Here is a 19,215-nt window from a genome sequence, read left to right on the forward strand (position 1 = left end):
AATGCAGAGGAGTGAAACAACAACAACAACAAAGCACAAACACACCCCGTCCTGGAATTAGTCTGATGCCTGGCATTGAAGAAGCCACCAAATGACAGACCGTACCGTGCTAATTCATGCTCATGACATTACAGGGACTGGCTTTTAATACACTCACCAATAAATTACTGCTAGTCAAACAAAGCGCTCCAAGGAGAAAGACACACAGAAAGGAGCATTCAAGGTTCTTCATTATTTATCAGTTGGCTGAAACATTCAGAGACCAAAGAGAGTGTTATATATCCTACCCAACGAATCACCTCATGGCAAAGGGTTTTAGGTTCACATAAAGTGAAGTATCCCTAAGGGCTGGAGGGAAAGGATGCGCAAAGAGCTTGACTTAGCCAAGGTAGCATTAAGACAGCTTTAAGAGGCCAAAAGCTGTTGAAGCCAACAAGAATCTGTTGATTTTAGCCAAGCCCCACGTGACACAAAGAGGTTTCAGCAACAAAGGCAGTGAACTTGGATCCCCACAAGCCCCACCAAGGATGCTTCATTAGAGGGAAGCGATCAGGCTAAATGCATTTCCAATTTCAGTGCTACCACCTTTAATTAAAATTAAGGATATTTAAACTACCTAATTTATTCTTCCCTCCTTACCCTGTCCTTTTCTTCAGGATGCTTTATGCAGCCACCTAAGCAGCTTAAAGACTTTGCCTTTCATGAGCTCACATTTTGGCTCTCCCACGCTGTACAAATGTTGCACCCTGAAAATACCACAGTGGAGAGCAGCTGAACAGAACTTTGTCTCAGATGACATTTTAAACCACTCCGGAAGCACTGATTCCAGCTAGGGTTTTACAGTAATCTTTTAAATAAAATAAATGTTTCCACCACAAATTGCTTGTGTTCATCCACTAGTGGATAATAACTTAAAACTGCAATGATTTAACTTTTAAGGGCAGTGTGAGGGGAAGCACTAGGTTGGTAGCAAAAGACATCAAACAGGAAATAAATACTCAACTAATTATAGAATAACAGAATGGTTTGGGTTGGAAGGGACTTTAAAGCCCATCCAGCTCCAACCCCTGCCATGGGCAGGGACCCCTTCCACTGGAGCAGCTTGCTCCAAGCCCCTGTGTCCAACCTGGCCTTGAGCACTGCCAGGGATGGGGCAGCCACAGCTTCTCTGGGCACCCTGTGCCAGCGCCTCAGCACCCTCACAGGGAAACATTTCTTCCAATGTCTAATCCGAATAGAATAGAATAGAATAGAATAGAATAGAATAGAATAGAATAGAATAGAATAGAATAGAATGGTTAGGGTTGGAAAGGACCTCAAGATCATCCAGTTCCAGCCCCCCTGCCATGGGCAGGGACAACTCACACTAAATCATGTCACTCAAGGCTTCATCCAACCTGGCCTTGAACACCGCCAGGGAAGGAGCACTCACAACCTCCCTGGGCAACCCATTCCAGTGCCTCACCACCCTCACAGGAAAGAATTTCCTCCTTAGATCCAATTTAAACTTCCCCTGTTTCAGTTTTAACCCATTACCCCTTGTCCTGTCACTACAGTCCCTGATGAAGAGTCCCTCCCCAGCATCCCTATAGGCCCCCTTCAGGTACTGGAAGGCTGCTATGAGGTCCCCACGCAGCCTTCTCTTCTCCAGGCTGAACAGCCCCAACTTCCTCAGCCTGTCTTCTGAAATGTCCTGAAAGTCCTGGAAACTTCTGTTTTTCCAGTATCTTGAATTTGCTTTGCATTACAAATTCATGGCAGAAGAGCACTGCAGGCTCGGTGCTGGCTGCTTACAAAGCTATTCTTCAAAACATTTCATACAAGGTGAAAAAGAAGCTTAAATCTCGTACGGCGCTGCATGGGACAGCACCTTCCTGTTGATGCAGCCTCTCAGACTGGGTTTGGTCTGCTCTCAACAACAACGTATGCAACAATTTCTGCATGAGCCATGGGAGATAAGGACCCCTGCGGTACCGAACTGTCATCGTGCTGGACTGCATGGGAGTGATAATTCAGCACTCACATTTTGGGAGAGAAAATTACTGCATTTTTTACACTCTTGTAACTTTCTCTTCATCTTAAACTGTCTTTCATATGATAATTTGAAAGATTTTCCCTAGGCCTCCTATCTTTAATGAAAATCAGACAAAGCCTGCATCATCCTGCAAGTTTACTAAATATTTTGCTAGGGATGCACTTTTAAATAAACATCTTATTCAAGGATCCCAGTGCTCAGCGTTAGAGCAGGACATGTTGCTGTAATTCTCCACATTTCTACCCACATATCTCACTACATCTGTGATGCTGCTGCGTCACCTAATGTCAGCATGTGCGATTTATAGGCAGGAAAGGGAGAGAGAAAGAACGTGCTGAAATAACTTGCCTAAAGCAATACAGAAAGAGAGCCGATGCCAGGGCTGGGAATTAGAGCTCAATTGATTTCTGGTATCCAGCCCCTTGCATAATTCACTAGGTCACAGTGGCAAGATTTAAATATGGGACTAATTGAATGTTCATATAGGAGCTGCTGCTCTTTCGGTCCAGCTTCATGCAAAGTTGGAGAGGGAGAAGGTACAGGGAAGAAACTGAGGTCTCTGGAGGAAAATCCAGGGGAAAAGAATAACTGGAAGAGAAAGCTGCTCTGTCCCTCTCCTGTTATCTCAGTGGCAGGTTAATTCGGGATGACAACGGAAACATCAGACACAGTCCATCTATTTCAAGAGGGAAAATAAACCATCTCCTCAAATCCCCAGTGACACAGCCAGGACAGGAAGCACCTCGCCTTCCAGCTGTAAAGGAGATGCTAAGCTCCCCATGAGCCACAGGGCCAGCTCGAGGGGTGCAATCATGCATCCAGGATCCATGGATCATTATGAGCATGAACACATGAGATGATAACAAATATAAATGTGAGGGTGAACATCTCCAAAGGAAAATCCTCCCAAAGGTCTGAAACACAAACCCAAGTGGTCCAGGGGAGTTACAGCTTCCCCCTTTCCCATGCTGTCCATCACATCCAGCACAAGATTCCTCCTGCTATTTGTTGGGCAGTTGGTTTTAGTCCTTCCTGTGTTTGCTTTCATCTAGCTCCTGAAGGGAGTGACACTGGCTGGGAAGATGCTTTCTCCAAGCAGCGTGCCCTATCCCTAGCCTGTGGTACATAACCCCGCTCCACTGGGCCACTTCGGTTTTGCTGCATACATAAGCAGATGCACCACAGATATTCCCATTCCTTCCTGCTGGAAACCCAGGCCAAGCCTTAGACTCCTGGAGATCTCTATCATTTTGCCAGCACAAGAGGGACTTGCATTGCCAACTATCCTCACCATGTTGCTTGTCCCTGGGGATGGATCGTGAAGCGACTGCCCAAGTAACTTTTCCTTACGTTTGCAGTACTAAACCATATTCTTCTTGGAGCTTTCTCCTGCAAAACAGCAAATGCCAGGAGCTTGGGGTCAGATGAAGCCCTAAATGTTCTGTAATTGCCAAAGCAAGTAATTCTTCCTCAACCACATGGCATTATTTAAGCTCCAATTAATTTACACAGGACATCTGGTGTCCCTGGGACAGTTGGGAAATGTTCTTCAGTTGGACGGGGCTTGGAGCAAGCTGCTCCAGTGGAAGGTGTCCCTGCCCGTGGCAGGGGGTTGGAACTGGGTAATTTTGAAGGTCCTTTCCAACCCGAACCAGTCTGGGATTCTATGATGATACATTTCCCACTATAAAAGCTGCAGCAGCACCTGCTTTTCCTCCTATGCCATAGATGCCACATGTTCTCCATCTGCTCCCCTCCTCAGGACCTTGGGGATGCAGGTTGTCTACCAGGTACTTCTAAAGGAGCAATGGTGAAAAGGCAAAGCACATACTGAGGTCAAGTCAATGCTCTCCAAAGGTGGTTGTTATCAATTCCTAATGTTTCCATTTCCCAGTGGGTAAATTCCCAGCCAGCCTTCCTAAAAGAGCATCTGGACAATCTCTTGCAATAAAACCCCACCTTCTTTTGGACTTCCCCATGGAAATATTTGCTTTTCAGTGCTCATTCAGGAGCAGAAGCAAACCACAGCGGCTCCCATCAGCAAGGGCAAAGGCTGCTCAGCTACAGGTCTATGAACCCTACCCCAATCCCTCAATCCCCATTTATAAGGCTTTATTGAGCTTGGTAATATCTAAGGTTAGGGTTAAAAATTAAAACCCTCTGAGCTCCAGCTTCCTCCCCACAAAAACCAACCCAAATCCCATCCTCCAGTAGTCCTGACCAAAAGGAAGAAAACAGCCCATTAAAAGATAAAGAAAATTAAACTGAAAAGTAAATTTTAGTGTTTGCTCTTGTGGCCATAGAATTTTTGTTCTAACACATGCAGCCAAATGTATCCAACAGAATTATTTCAGGAACTGACCAAAACCTGTTGTTTTTAAAACCCACAAACCACCTATACTGTATCACCCAGTGCTAGCAGGAGAGAGAAGTGATGTGAAAGAAAGGGAATGCTTCGTGTCCTTTTTGTATGTCACCACCCAGGGTGTTTTCCCTGTACTCAGCCAGGCTGTACTGATTCCTGCGCTGGCAACAGGGCTGGAAACTCTGGACACAGCAGTGGGGACATCCAGTTCTTCCAGATCCCTCATGCTCAGATGCTTTCTGAAGTTGGGATCTGTTTATGGAAACACGAATCCCTTGGCTGGACTCGGAAATGACTTATTAAGCAGTTACTGACTAAAGGCATTACAAATCTTGCTCATCTTCACAGGGTCAGTTGGGGATGAGCAGATACAACTCGCCTTTGGGCTGTCACCAAAGCAATATCAATAATGATGGGAAATAACTCACACTTTGCACATGGCACATCTACAGAGCCACGTCTGGAATCAGCCTTTCCTCAATGACAAATTCTAAACAACTCACATTCATAATACAAGTCTGTGAACTACTGACTGTAAGAGATAGTAAATCCTTCGGCACTAAGAGGAGGACAGGAAAAGCTCCCCGGTACCAATATTGTTAACTGTGTCTGTGCATGAAAATGGCAAACTGAGACAGCTCTGGTTAGCAAATCTGATGAAACCTTTAACAGAACGGCTTTTAGAGACAGGGAAAGATCCCAAACTGTAACGCAGGGTGGTTTTGTGACGAGGCATAAAGGTCAAACACTCACAACTCACTCGGGGGAAGCACTGAGGGGATTGTTCCCAGAACCAGCCACAGAAGAAAGAACAAGTGCTGACATCCAAGTCCAGCGCTGGAGCTGCGTATGGGTAACCACAGCAGCAGGACGTGGTGAGTGCTTTCAGCCAGGCTCATCTCGAGGAGTGAACGCTGCGGAGGCTCTAGAGACAAAGCTGGACAAAACACTGATGGCTATACTTGACACTGAAACATTGGTTAAGGTTAAAGGGCCTCCCATGTGCATCACCCCCAGCACAGAAACACATCATGCTTTCATGAGTGGCTGCTCCAAACACCATCGTCTACAAGTGGTTTCACAGCTCTGGAGGAGGTTGTAAATATCCACAGGGATTATTATGCAAAATGTTTCAGGTTAACGTTGGCTGAGCCATACCTCCACCTATGGTTTGAAAGTATTTACACTAGAAACAGGTAAAGAAATAGATGTATTTTGTAATATCAGAGAATCCCAGACAGGTTTGTGTTGGAAGGGACCCTAAAGCCCATCCAGCTCCAACCCCTGCCACGGGCAGGGACCCCTTCCACTGGAGCAGCTTGCTCCAATCCACTGTGTCCAACCTGGCCTTGAGCACTGCCAGGGATGGGGCAGCCACAGCTTCTCTGGGCACCCTGTGCCAGCACCTCAGCACCCTCACAATGAACACTATTCCAGCAGCCAGAAATCATCTACCCCGGTTCACAATCCTGGGTAAGTAGGAGATTTCTTTTAATACTGTTTTCCTCTCGAAATCATTATCGAGCTTTAATTCAGCTCCTCAGGGGCAAGAGGTGTCCCTGTCCATGGCAGGGGGCTTGGAACTGGATGATTTTGAGGTCCTTTCCAACCCTAACTGTTCTATGATTCTATGATTCTAAGTGTCCACCCTATGGGTAGGTCCTCTGAGACATTCAGACTCTCCTCAGACCCCAAGGCGTTTGAATACTCAGTGTTATAAGCAGTAAAAGACTGGCATCTATAACACACAACCAAATGTCACGAGACAACAGGGTGAATTATTGTTTTAAAATTGGTCTATAATGCAGAGAAAGGGAAGCTAATCTATCACGAGCAAGCATTGCTGGACATAGCCTGCGGCTATCTAACAGGATTTAGAGTTTCTGGGCAGGGGGAAAACAAGTTTCATGGCATGTGAAATCAAGGGACAGTTTGATCAGATTAATTTCCCAGGAGTAAAGCATTTATCAAGAAATTAGCGTTGGGCTCAGTGCTGGGAATTGGGGCTTGGTGTGATTCACTGCATGGAGCCGGACAATGCGAGCTTATTGGGAATTTGCAAAGGGTGAATTTTGCAAAGCATAAGGGAATTGGTGGCGTTCCTAACTGGGAATGTTGCACTTGGGGATGGAAGATACTTAAACAGTAAATTCCCTTCCACCTGACAGCTAAAAGAAACCAACACAAAAACGCGGCAGAGATGTAAAACGCGATGCTCTGCAACAAAAATCCATTTAGTTAAAGGGAAGAAATACTTCAACTGAAGCAAAATGATAAAAAGCAGAACAGGAAATGGCAAAGTTTCAATCAGGTTGAAAATAGAGACAAGCAATAATAGAGATTACAGAATTTAATGAAAACTTCATAAACTTCAAGAATTAAGCATAATAAAGAAGACAGCTTGAAACAAAGAAATCCCAAGTGCCAGGTACAGCTTTATTGTTAGATGTTAATGTCAGAGTTGTAAACACTGATATAAAAAGGCAACTTAATGTAATCGCATTAGTGGGAGATCAGAATCAGTGAGGCTTTTTCCAGCAGATTCCCCCAGGGACTAACTCTCGGCTCAATATTATTTAATATTTTATCAGTGTTCTAGATGTTCATATATAAATCTCTGTAGATCACAAATAGATGGGATGGGAGCAAATGATAAGAACTTTCTCTTACAAAATAAACGGGTTTGGGGGTTGATTTATTGGTTGGTTTGGTTTTGTTTTTTTTTTCTGAAGGATAATAATACAAGAAAATCAATTCAAACATAATCAAACACAAGGAAATCCTTCTGGGAATGAAGAAAGGTGACTTTGGGATTTTATCAACAATGAATTAGAAGCCAAAGCATTATGAATTATCTTCTGTCATAAGGGTCTCAATTCGACTGATCTTTGCTTGGGGAACAAAAGTTTAGTTTCATGAGTATTTCATATTAACCGACTGATCCAGCCAAAGGCTTTGAGTTCGGGATTAAAAATAATGATATAAAAAGACACTGAAGACCTGTGATATGCAGCACAAGCCCAACCAGTCTAACAGCCATTAATTACATCTCCAAACAAAGTAGTCTGCAGCTATAGAACAGCAAATGTCCAAGGTCAAGGGCAAGGAAGGGCTCCTCTACATCAAAAGCAGCCTGGCAGCTTGCACAGGGCAGCTCCCGAGGCACATTAACAGTTTACTCTCTTCTAAAACATGCCAGTTTGAAAAGCACATGCGTATCCTTCCTCAAATTTCAAACCACAGAACTAAGAACAATAAACTCATTAATTCCATAAAAATACCACTCTTCTGCTCTTCTGTTTTAAAGAAGGAATAAACCACTGTATGCTTACCTGCACGTGGATTGTGGCTCTTTGGAAGTTAGTGCATTTGTAAATCCCTTCTCTACTCTCTTAGAATACAATATTTAAGTGGTTCAGCACTTAAGTTTTAAGACAATTAAACTAGAACCAACGACCTGGGCGATGTTGACCTTCCCTTGATGTGTTCCCATTTTTACAGCCAAGTAACAGTCACATTCTGGACAGTTTCTGTTACCCATAAAAGCCACATCAAACATTACTGAGAAAAAGACTCATAGAAGGCAACAATTTCTATGTATGCATGTCTAACGGGGGCACACAGCCAGATCCCACCTGCCTGGTGGCAAGCGAAGACCCTGTGAGGCGACCAAAGTCACAAACACAGATTGTACCTTGTACGACAACTGTCCATGACCATGTGTAATTATCAACCAAGAAACCCTTCCAGCCCCAGAGGCCAGAGACTCGCGCAGCCTTTGTGCTCAGAGATGTTGTTGCTGAGTGCTGTCATTATTGTTATTGTTATTTCTCTGAAAGGAGCCTGAGTGAAGAAGTCTCACTTCCATAGGACATCTGGGTCCTCCACCTTCCATAAGCCTTTGTTGGCATCTTCATCCTTGATTTCAATGCTCCTTTATATCTGAGGCCCCTGAACCAAAAGCTGTAAAGAACTTTCAGAGCTATAACAAGTTTGTTGGAATTAATACAATTCATTTCCCTTCTGCTCCATCTTTGCATTGTGCGACCACTTCAAACACAGAGCCCACTTAGCTTCTGGAAGACTTCAGACGTCAAGGCTACAAGATTTTTGAGCCTCTTGGAGCAGTTACAATAAAAATCCCATTTCAAATACACGCTTTTAAACAACATCTTTGCGGGAAAAAAACGCATAAAAGTGTTCTTCAAGGTGGATTGATGAATGTGTTGCAGAGCAACAGGTTCATCATCTAACTTGAAGAAACTGAAGTATTTGGCATCACGCACAGAAACTAAGAGAAAACCAACACTTAGTCCAGTACTTCTGAGCAGCCATGAAAGCATCATCCCACATGCGTGTGTTCAAAACCACCTCTGAATGAAATGAAAGAAATGCAATTTAAAAGAAAAATGGAAATGAGACACAGGAAGAGCCATTTGTACCTCCACAAAATGCACCACTCACAGGTATGAAGACCTACCCAAAGTTCTTCATCTCAGGCACCAAACATGTGAAGACTGATGGGTTTTTCACTTTGTACGTGAAAAGATATCTCTCAAGTAAATATTCCAGCGCTGCTGAGCCCAGTGGGCTGTGTATTTAGTCTGGAAGGAACTTTTGCCATAGAAGCATGGAAAGGCATCTCAAGCAAGTACAAGCTAAGAAGTAGGAAGGCCTAAGAAACATTCAACCTTGTGCAGCTTGGATGGGGCTTGGAGCAAGCTGCTCTAGTGGAAGTGTCCCTGCCCATGGCAGGGGGATGGAACTGGAGGAGCTCTAAAGTCCCTTCAACCCAACGCGTTCTGTGATTCTGTGACATCAGGCAAGAGCAGCCACCAAAACCTGCACCAGCCTTTGCTGCGCATCTGTGATGGGTGGTTTCTCAGTCAACATGGTTAAGAAGAAAGTGATCAGGGTGGGCAGGACACAGTGCAACAGAGGACAATGGACCCTAGGCATCGTGTAAGCCTGTGACCAAGCTTACACAAGCAGGGGCTAGGGTGGCAGCAGAAGGGGCTGAGAGAGAAGCCTTGGCAGGGAAAGGCAAGGCAGGGTTGCAGAGACTAAAACACCGCTGTGAGCGGCAGGGAGCAGACATCCCATGGTGTCATCCCTCTGTGGATAAAAGGGAGCTGCTCAGAGCTTGCAATAACCCAGAAAGACACAGCTGGGTTGACTTAAGTCCAGGAGGAAAAGACCTGCACAGGAAGAGACTTAATGGGCAAGGGCAGAGAGCACTTAAATATTGAAGAATGCTCTTTGTCGCTTTGAATTCTAATTAAGATAATCAAGTATTCCAGCTGATGCTCTAATAAAGCGTTACGAATTCAAAAAGCCATTCTCATTTCCTTTTGTAAGCTCACTGTAGTGAGAGGTTCAGGGAGACCCACCTCAAAGCACCACCAGCATTCTCCAGGACTAATTCGGTTCCTAGTGGGTAGACAAGAAAAGCAGCTAGCGACTGAAGAAAACCATGCCTCAAGCCAAAACCAAAGCCAGAAAGGTCAGTGCAAACTTACCACAAAACGATCGGGTAAAAGAAAAATATATATGAGGAACAAAAAAAGAACTGAGGAAAGAAATTGTTCAGCAGAACAAAATGCAGTTAGAAAGCTACCGTAGGAATTCAATGTGGCGAAGCACGGGTGACACCTTACATCTTGTTAGGCTGACAAGCATTTATTACTTTTTCCCAGCAAAGAGGGAATTTCTCCCCAAGAGTCCCCATCATTAATACATGGAGCTAAAAATAAAAGGGCTGCAGGTTTTTTTCTTATAAACACTAGAAAAGAAGTGTCAGACACAAGCTGCAGGCTGGAAAGGTTTTATGAAGTGGCTCAGCCATGGGCTAATGGTAAAACTGAGCATCTGTTAAATGCCAGTAATATAAAGATAGGATTTTTTCCCTGCCTTTGTAAGCTCTTTGGACATTGGCTCCTCAAATTCTATGAAGAACCACGGGTGCTAAGCCCCTTGAAAAGGTGGACACAAGCTTTTTGACCTGCTTCAGTCATTGACAGTAATTAGACCCAACTGCCTCACAGGGGTACCATCATGGAGAGTGCCCTTCCAGCGCTGCATAAACATTGAGGGCTCGCTTTATGGCTGGAAACAGCTCCGACCCCACAGCAAATGATTGTACTGCTTGAAGAGAAAACAGTTGCCAGACAGCAGTTCAGGCAGTTCACCTTCCTTATTCCGAATCTAAACCCCTTAAAAACTACTTACAGACCCCCAGTGACCTCCGCAGCTTGTGGTTAGGCTTGTAGACGGAAACAGTCTTTGCTTTACCTCTGGAGACATCCACTGAGGTGGCCAGCTTGCCAAGACAGATTTTACTGAACCCCCTCCAGTAAACGGTGCACACAAGGATGAACCCTTCTGCATTTGGTACTGAGAGGATGTTACAACAAAGATAACTTGAAAAACAAGCAAGTGCAGCTCAAATACCTTGTTAGCAGCTGAGGAGTCTATTCAAAGTCATCACTCTCCATCTCTGAATGGGCAGTAAAGTGATTTTCCTTTATTAATCCAACCTGATGATAATAGAAGTCACAGAAGTTTGGGTTCCCTCCTACAAGCCCCATTAGTCCAACTGGAAAGGAAATTTGAGATCTCAAGCTTAGGGTCATTCTAAATATCAGAACATGATTCACTTCTAAAAGGGGAGGCAGACAAGGGAGTTTGTCCTTAGAGTTAATAATAAAGTAATTATCAGGGTTGCATGAAATGTTATTCTGGAACTTGAAGGCCTCTGCAAGGAGCCACTTAAATCAACAGGGGAAAAACACCACCTGACCAACCCTACTGAGTGTAACATGAGGGTTATAAGAAAAGTGATCTACTTATGTGCCCAAAATCACAAGTTCTGAAAGCATTTCAAAGCCTTTCAGACATAACATTTACAACGATAAATGTGTGCCCAGCAGGACACCACCACCCCCCCCTTCACTGAAATCATGCTTTTTTTATAATGGCATTTAAAGAGCAAAACTGTTTTCTTCCTCGCCTGAAGTTTTGCCACCAGAACTTCTCTCTGCGGGGAGCAGATAGAGCTGCACAACTTCCAGCAGGTCGAGTCTGCAGATGTTTAAGCTAAGGAGAATTTATGATCTTCCACTCCGCATTAGTGTTTGGTGTAATTTGGGCAGCGCAGGGAGGACCAGGAGATGTGAAAACGTCCTTAAGCTTTAGCATAAAACAAAGAAACGAAATACCCAAACCACAAGCACCCAGGAGGAGCCAGGAATGCTCCAGAGGAGACAAGGGGCTTGTTTCTTTCACTGCGAGACCAGGCACGCTCCACCGAAACCGAGCACATCAGTAAAACAAGGGCTGCAGGCAGGACATGTGCTACCAGCCCTGCTGCCCAGAGGCGCAGCAAAGAGAACACCTGAGGTTAAGGTCACATTTGTACACATTACACAGCCAAATCACTGATTCACAGCATCAAAAATGCTGAGGTCCAGCTCTGCACAGCGGATGAACTCCAGCAGCTACAAATTACTTTCTATAGCTGTCAGTGCACTAATTTTATGGCTAAGAGAGACTATGGCTTTACTCACTATACATGAGTAAACATTTATGGAGCACTGTGCTCAGCCACCCGGTAAAGGCTGCCTTGCTCCTTGTGCTGGCCAGCATAAAGATCTCAAAGAACGGATATAACTTTACATTCAAGCAAGGTATTACCAAGGGAAAAACCCAGCAAACAAGCAAGAGAAGGCACTGGGGAGACCTTAGAGCCGCTTCCAGTACCTAAAGGGGCCAGCAAGAAATCTGGGAAGAAACATTTTACAAGGGCCTGTAGGGCCAGGCCAAGGGGAATGGCTTGAACCTGCCCGAGGGGAGACTGAGCTGAGCTCTTAGGCAGAAGCTCTTCCCTGTGAGGGTGCTGAGGCGCTGGCACAGGGTGCCCAGAGAAGCTGTGGCTGCCCCATCCCTGGCAGTGCTCAAGGCCAGGTTGGACACAGGGGCTTGGAGCAAGCTGCTCCAGTGGAAGGGGTCCCTGCCCATGGCAGGGGTTGGAACTGGAGGAGCTTTAGGCTCCCTTCCAACACAAACCATTATATGACTAAGCCACTCATCCCAGTTGTTCCAAGTAAGTAGATAATATATAAGCACCTATATCACTTTTCATTATGTAGGTGCTTCATTCTGTAAAGCATAGCACAGCCACCAGACAGGTCTTTTTAAAGTGTTTGTGGTTGCTCCAAGCCCCTGTGTCCAACCTGGCCTTGAACACTGCCAGGGATGGGGCAGCCACAGCTTCTTGGGGCACCCTGTGCCAGCGCCTCAGCAGCCTCACAGTCTAACAGAGTATGTGATCTAACAGAGCCCTTTGTTCTAAAAGCCAAGAGAGACCTGTTTTTTTCCTAATGGGTGATACTGCAAATTATTCTGAAAGACGACGTTGAACTTGCAAATGAAACATTCAGAGCATATGGTTAGAACCAGAAACCAACTCCAGGGCTCCTGAGTAAGAAGAGCACAGACATCCTAGTACGAGCTTCTGTTCTCTGTCTCATTTCAAGCACAAAAATCTGACAAAAGCAACATATTATTGGAAACAAGAGGGTATTTACGTAGCCAAAGCAAGCATGTTGTAGCTATATCTGACCTACTGCCTGCCTGAGCTGGCTTGTTTCTGGGGCACGATACAGCTTTTTGCAGAGAATGCTTGATTGGCCCTGCGTGTAATACAGCTTTTGTTGCTCGGTACCGAGCAGAAGCAACCTATGACTTCGGATTGCAGCGACTGTACAAGTGGCTCCACACTACAGTGTCCTTCAGCAATCACTAAATTAAACTGCCTTCTCTCAGGAAAACCACCTTCCTGGGGAACTTCTCACCAAGTACAATATTGAGAATATAAATGATTTTGGGTTTTAATTTGCACATTGTCTGGAGGGAGGAAAAGCTGAAGAGGCAAACAGTAACCTCTGATACTGCTTTATCACGCTCCCAACGAACAGCAGAAGCAGCAGCAAAAAGGCATTGCAAAAGCTCTGAAGACTGCAAATTGGCACATTTATCAGAGGAAGTGAGGAGACCGAAGAATCAAGCATAGCTCACCTAGACAAGGCTGACAATAAAATCAGTAAAATAAACGTATTAAAAAGAAAATGAAGACATAAAAGCCAGAACCAGGCAAATTCGTTTTCAGATTATTCAGAACATGTGGGTTTGAATCTTCTGAAAGCACCACTGATTTTCTACTAACATCTGAAATCCCTGAGCACGAAGAAAGGCAGAGAGAATCAAATCACTCAGGAGAGGGACCTACATGTCCCCCATTGCATTAAGAAGCCCTCGCGGCACAAAGCAGCCAGAAAATGGTGTTTTTCCCCAGCTTGCCAGATTTGGCAACCACTTAGAGCTCTCCTGAAGTGACTGCCATTGTATTTCCAATTCCATTAGCTGGCCTAGTCATCTCCTTACTGCAACTGTGCCCTTAAAAGCATTTGGATTGTCTTAATACTGCCCAAAACTAAAACACCCTGCAGCAAACTATGCTTCATGCCATCTGACGAGAAGCCCGAGTGATACTTGGTTAAGTAACTGTTCAACTGTAACTACACCACATATACAGAGCTTTACAAAAATGCAGTATTTAAAGGACTACAAAAAAGATTATATTTCCCTCTCGCTCAAGTATTAAAAGCAGAATGCACTCTGCTGGAGATGCAATGGTGGGCGTTTGATGGCGTATTTTAAACAGTATTCTTCTTTGTGCATGCAGCGTAATGCCACCCAAGGGGGAGATTAAAAAAAAGTCTCTAATTTGCAAGTCCATTTCAAAGTCATATTGAGGATGATGGGAAATTCAGGATAGGATTCTTGAGAGAAATCTCCTTGGAAAATGTGTATATACCTCAGGGAAGCTTTGGATTTGCTTCCCTACACTGGAAGGCTGTTCTGTCTTTTGACATTTCAGTGTTGTTTACTCTTGGCATCCAATTCTGGAATTATTGAGTGGCTTATTACAAAGGTGTATCTTTCACTATCAATAAGGTATTTCTCTTCTGCAACCTCCAAGATTCCCAAAAATCCCTTAATATTCCCCTTGAAACTTTTATTGGTAGGGAGGATAAAGCAGTTATTTTTACAGTAAGGGACTAATCCTGCTGTCAGATATGATGGAGGTAACTGACATTTACATGTGTGAAGGACCTTACTTCTCAGCCCCTGGGAAAAACAGGATTGCCCACATCAGTCCGATTCTTCAACAATGTCACGTTAAGGCTTTAGGTAGTCATCAGCAGGGATTAGAAGGGAATACTCTCCTTAATAGACTTCTGGCTAAATGGATTTCCTGTGTGTTGCCTTCCCTGAAGTGTTACAGACTGGCCACTGATAGATCGGGGGAGAGGAAAAGGGCAAGATCGTTTTCCTGAGGTCAGATTCTCTTCTTTGGATGCCTGAGTGAGTGGATGCTTACTTTAAATTCATCACCAGATCTGTGTCAGAAAAGAATCCTCCCCTGGGGCAGATGATGCAGGAGCAGGGATGGCTTCTCTCTTCATTTGCAGTGCATTACATGGCTTGATTATAGAGATAAGCAACTGATCATGTAATCACATCCCACTCATCATTAGGAATACCAGTGATAACCAGGATCCTTCTTCTATTTTTCCCATGGCCACAACAATTTGTACTGGAGAAGACTGAAGTGCTTCCATCCAACGGTCTTTGGATTTAATCTGGCACGGTATCAGTGTGGAAGGAAAAGCAACCACAGAAGCATGCACTCAAGTGATTTCCTCTTAAATTCTCCCTTAATTTCACTTAATTTTCTTACTTAGTTTTCTGTGTTCTTTGGTCAGTGGAGAGTATGTGGCACTAATTACTCTCCAAAACCTGATCTTGAACTTGTCTCACTAACCACAATGACAGCCCTGACTACCAGCTTGGAGAAAAACCTACAGTTCCTGTAGCTCAAAGCAGGCAGATTTTGGAACACCATGAAACCACAGGAAAACAAGGTCTCAAGTATTTTAGGTTGATACTTACCACTTGGACTGCTTTCAGATCAAAGAAACCAGTGACAGAAAAGCTCTTACGACGCTATCTAATCCATTACACTGAGACGATTCCCTCTACCAGCAGACCACTGCCACAGCTCTGTCTGGCTCTACCCTGCATTGAGGGGTTTTCTGTTACTGGTATGAGTGACAGACTTGAATTTGGCAGTACCTTTAGCTGGGTTTGTCCGGTTAAATGAAGACAAAAGTGTATTTTGCACTACAAACAGAGGAAACCAGGCTTCCTTTAACTCTAGACCATTCTCTAAACATGCGAGAGAAACAGCAGCCAGACTATTATTCTGCACTTTGATCAATGCAACTTTGCAAGTCTCTCATGCCAGTAATTCTCCTCTTTTGAATTGTTATAGGGTGAGATTATTAGAACAAACCCAGAAAATTATGATCACAGTTTATACTCCTCGTTTTTGCAAATGACAGGTTAAGGTTTAGCAGTGCAGTAAACTATAATCAATCATCTGGCTACTTCTGTAATAATGCAAAAGCACCAGATGGATTGTATCCGTACTGCTTAGTCTAAAAACAAACATGTACAAATTACATAGGACATACATCAAATATATATATATATATATATATATACACGATTCATTCATGAAAAGCTATTATTTGGGCTGAGAAAAGCCCAGTTTTGATCTAATCATTTAAGAATAAATACAAAACAGCATAAGCTTAATTATTATTATTTTAACATGTTAAAAATACAGTCACATCAAAATAGGATACACAGTTATAAAACCGTTGCAGATGACATAAGAAAATAGTGTGTATGTATTTTATATATAAAAAAATCTACAGTATGTACTAATGCTGATACATATTTTGGAGCCTTGCGTTGCTTGGACAAATAAATTGTACAGCTTTGTTATGAATTACAGAACATCAGTTAAACACTGAGATTATTACACTTAGCCACAATATTATATACATACATTTCTAAGCTGCTGCAAGCAATCAGAACTAAAGTAAGCCCAAGTCATCTTTATCTTCACAATTTTAGTTTCAGTGTAGTGCTTTGCTACTGTTACTTGGCTGCAGTTTGCCAGTTTAAAATAGAAAATTGCCCAGTTCATTAAAAATTACATCAGACTCATTATATACACAACATGGTTTTTTGAAATATACTAAGTAAATGTTACTTCCATTTGTAAAAATTGTTTTACTTCTGTACCTTAAGACTTACAGAGCCAACCTGCAGCAATAATAGGCACTAAAGCTCATTCTTTAAAGGAAAAAAAAATCTCCACTTCTATGTTTTCAGTTAACAAATCTTATAAAACAAAAGAGAACGGGAGAACCTTCCGAACTATCCAAACCTGGTGTTGATACCAATGCTTGTATTAGAAAAATCTCTGTTCAGCACTGCAGGGACCCCTTCTGGTGAGACCCTTGTCCATCTTGACTCCACTGGTGGTTTCCATGAGGAGGGTGCATGCAGCACTCAGCAGCTCACAGGACTGCATCCTACATGTGCTACTTAACCTGCTTGCTTTTTATTCCACCCCCCAATTCACAGTCAAGGAAAGGAAAACACAAAGCAGAAAAGGCTGCAAATGCTAATTAAAAATACTTACATTACCAGGAGTTTAAGCTTCCTGTTAACAGCCAGGATCATTTTAGTGTAAAACATCGCACAGTTTCTCAGCAGCCTGACAGCACAGCAGCACACACCTGATCACAGACATGAACGTATGGGCTCTTCAGGGTAAAAAAGGGTGACATAGAACAGAATTGACATGACAAAGCTTACGGGAAGGGACGCTGCACACTCACACAGCTCAGGGAACATGAAAAGCCTTGACCAAATCTCAGACTGCTGTGTGTACTTCATAAGAGCGTAGAGGAGCTGGTCACTTTCTGATACCTGTGAAACTTGGCCCTGCAACCAGCTCTTCCAGTCTGACAGCACAGCATGGCAGCAAGTGAAGGGTGCAGCACCATTTCTGTGTTTAGCATTACTCTCATTGTGCACCAATATTTTGCATATAGGACGACATTCTGAAGGCAGATTTGGGTAAGATGAAAATTCTCCACTTTTCTGCACCTAAAAAACCTAAACACTGCCCTGAATTTTAAGCACCATTTCTGAGCCAGATTAGAGAGACATTTTCGGCTTTTCTGCTTTTTGCCTGCCTGCTCCTTCTTGATGAGGAAAATGACAAACAGTAGTCAAAGGAAAGGAAATTAACTCTCACATAAGATTACATTAACAATCCTGAATTGCTGAGGTGAGCAGCTCAAGAGAGGATGCCTTCAACACCAGAGGTGGGGACAGATCAGCATCCAGGAGCCTCAACTCAAAGCGGCAAGAGCCACCAAAGGAGCCTCAAATCCTCCATGTGATCCATGTGGGTGCTAGTGATATAGATAGCAGTAGCCTAGAGAACATAAAGAAGGACTACAGAGCCCTGGGAGAGGTGGTTAGGGGCTCTGGAGCTCAGGTTGTCTTTTGGTCAATTCTCTAGGACACAGGAGAGAACCTTAAAAAAGCTAGGAGGACTGGCCAGGTCGATAACTGGTTAAAAGGGTGGTGTCATAGTCAGGGGGTTGAGTGTCTTGAACACGGGACCCAAGTTTGTAGGCCAGGTCTACTGGGGGCTGGTGGAGCTGGTCTGATGATGAAGAAGGGGAAGAGCAGTTTTGGTAGGAGGCTTGCCAGGCTGGACAAGGATGCTTTAAACTAGATGTGTTGGGGGAGGGGGGCATCATTCCATCCCAACACACCCAGACAGTTGCCAACACCTATAATAAGTGCTTGGAGCAATGTAGAGGTATTCCAGCCTCTCCAGCCAATGAGCCGGCTTCCTTTGGAGCTCGGCTCAGATGCCTCTATACAAAGGCCTGTAGTATGGGAAACAAACAAGAGGAATTAAGAGTTGTGTGCATGACTGTGGGGGTATGATATAACAGGCATCACAGAAACATGGTGGGATGGCTCCTATGACTGGAGTGTTGGAATGGAAGGTTACAGGCCCTTTAGAAAAGACAGGACCGGCAGGCGGGGAGGGGGAGTTGCTATTTATGTTAGGGATAGGCTGGAGAGTATGGAACTCTGTCTGGGGACAGGTGAGCAGTTTACAGAGAGTTTGTGGGTCAGGGTTAAAGGGAGAACAGCAATGGGAGACATTACTGTGGGGATCTGTTACAGGCCACCTGATCAAGGAGAACCTGTGGATGAAGCACTCTACAGACAGATAGGAACAGCCTCACGCTCACAGGCATTTGTTCTCATGGGGACTTCAACCACCCTGACATCTGTTGGAGGGACGGTACAGTCCGTCACAAGCAATCCAGGAGGTTCCTCGATTGTGTGGAAGACAACTTCCTTCTGCAAGTAATAGAGGAGCTGGCAAGGAGAGGTGCCATGCTTGACCTTGTGCTCACCAATAGGGGAGGGCTCATTGGAAATGTGATGCTCCAGGGCAGCCTTGGATGCAGCGATCACGAGATGGTCGAGTTTGAGATCCTCAGGACAGTGAGAAGAGCGGGCAGCAAGCTCACTGCCCTGGACTTCAAGAGAGCAGACTTCGGCCTCTTCAGGAGCCTGCTTAGTAAGGTTCCATGGGATATAGCCCTGGAGGGCAGGGGGGCCCAAGACTCTTGGTTGATATTCAAGGATCACCTGCTACAAGCTCAGGAGTGCTGCATCCCAACTAGAAGGAAGTGCAGCAGGAGGGCCAGGAGACTTCCTTGGATGGATAAGGAGCTGCTGAGGAAAATTCAAAGGAAAAAAGAGGCTTATAAAAAATGGAAGCAAGGACAGGCAGCCG

The sequence above is a fragment of the Lathamus discolor genome, chromosome 1 (genome assembly GCF_037157495.1).
Source record: "Lathamus discolor isolate bLatDis1 chromosome 1, bLatDis1.hap1, whole genome shotgun sequence".
NCBI lineage: Eukaryota > Metazoa > Chordata > Aves > Psittaciformes > Psittacidae > Lathamus > Lathamus discolor.